A 1,715-nucleotide genomic window follows, 5' to 3' on the forward strand; every position below is an offset into this window, starting at 1 on the left:
AGCAGTGCACGCGTCTTTGGAGTTGACACCCGAAGGAGAGACGATGATGTAAAAATAATTCCTCTAATAACGCCATCTAGTAAACGTGGCACTCCCGAAAACACGAAGCTGAAAAAACATATCAATCATCTCAAAACACCAGCCTTATAGGTATAGCGCACTTATCGCTATGGGAACTTTCCCCGGAGATTTGTGGACGCACTGTAAACATCAATGTGCGATTATTTTTGCCAAAAGGGAACAACATGCCATAAAGGCTCATGTCGCTCCTTTCTAGTAAATGAATAAATCAGCATATTGCTCGTTCATATGAATAAGCACATTGAAATGGATAGTGGCTACAAATATGTTCATAACTTTTTTTTCCTTTCCTCTACCTTGCAGTTGGGTTTATGAAACAAGACCATCAGGACACCATCTGGAGAATATGTCACTTCGCGAGTGCCGCCCGTTGTTCACGACTTGGAAAATATTCGAAAAGGCCGCAACGAACAAACATTATGAGAATCCAAGAAAATGTTCGGAGGTTCGGTCAATGAAAGGCGGGAGCGCAATAAAAAACGCTGAGGCTGGGAGCTAATCAGGTACGTTAGTCCTATAACCGCCCACGCACATGCCAGGAGAAAGCAACGAAGTAAGCAGGCATATAACGACGTTCGGCACGATGCAAGGAGAACGCCCCGGAATGCATCTGACGCCCAAGTTGTTCCACGGCTGCGGCCGCTTCAAAGGCACAGCATTATGGCCACAGGGATTCCGATACATCACAGTACGCCCACAGGGACCTCAGTAGTAGACGTCTGCAGCTAAGACCTTACATGCTAGGCCGTCTACAATTCGTTATCAGAATGCCTGGCATGCTCACGGTGCCTGCCCTCCCTGCACCCGATTTAATCCGCAATGTTCGCACCCTTCTGACCTTCCTTAAGCCCTGCTGTTCCCCTCCCCACCCTGCCATTTCTCGACCCGACTTGGCGCGTTCACTCAACACCTCCACGAATGGCGTTTCCGTGGAGCACGCCCTCCGCGCCATTATTGAATTGAACGATAGCAGAACCCCCGCTGGGACACTTAGCCATCAATAAGGAAGGTTTATTTCGATACGTTGTTATCCCGCCCATTTCAGGCGTATTGCACGACATAAATGCGCCCTCTTTATGGCCCTACAAGTCACTGCTCAGGAAGGCTTATACCGCCTCCCACTCGTTCTCATTGCACTATCTATCTACGATAGTAGCGAGCAAAGAAGGCGGTGGTTTGTGGCTTTTTGGGAGCGCGCAGTTGAAGAGAGCGAGACGCATCAAGTGGTGATTGAGGTGATACAATCCACGGAAAAGAAAAAAAGATGGCGTTCGCCGTCGAGTCTTCTTAGGCAAATGCGTAAGGGGTCACGTGACTTTTCTATTTGCTGTTACAAAGGCGCCATCAGTTGACCGGACATTATGTGGACTCCAGCTTTAGCACATTTGCCCCGGTATCCAAATGGCGGAGTGATCTTTTTGATACACGTTAAAGAAGCGTTCTGAACAACTGCAGCCACTCGCAATGATCTCACGTTGGTATGTGCCAGAGGCATCAGGGGTCGACTCTTCGCACTGCTTTCGCATGGGTTGAGGGCGTGGGAGAGACAGCATACACTAAAGCGGGAAAAAGTGCATTGCTAGTTCCTGCCACACCTCGCACCTTGAACTTGTGTTCCCGAGGCCCAACCTGCA

Source organism: Rhipicephalus sanguineus, chromosome 8, assembly GCF_013339695.2.
Source record: "Rhipicephalus sanguineus isolate Rsan-2018 chromosome 8, BIME_Rsan_1.4, whole genome shotgun sequence".
Lineage (NCBI taxonomy): Eukaryota > Metazoa > Arthropoda > Arachnida > Ixodida > Ixodidae > Rhipicephalus > Rhipicephalus sanguineus.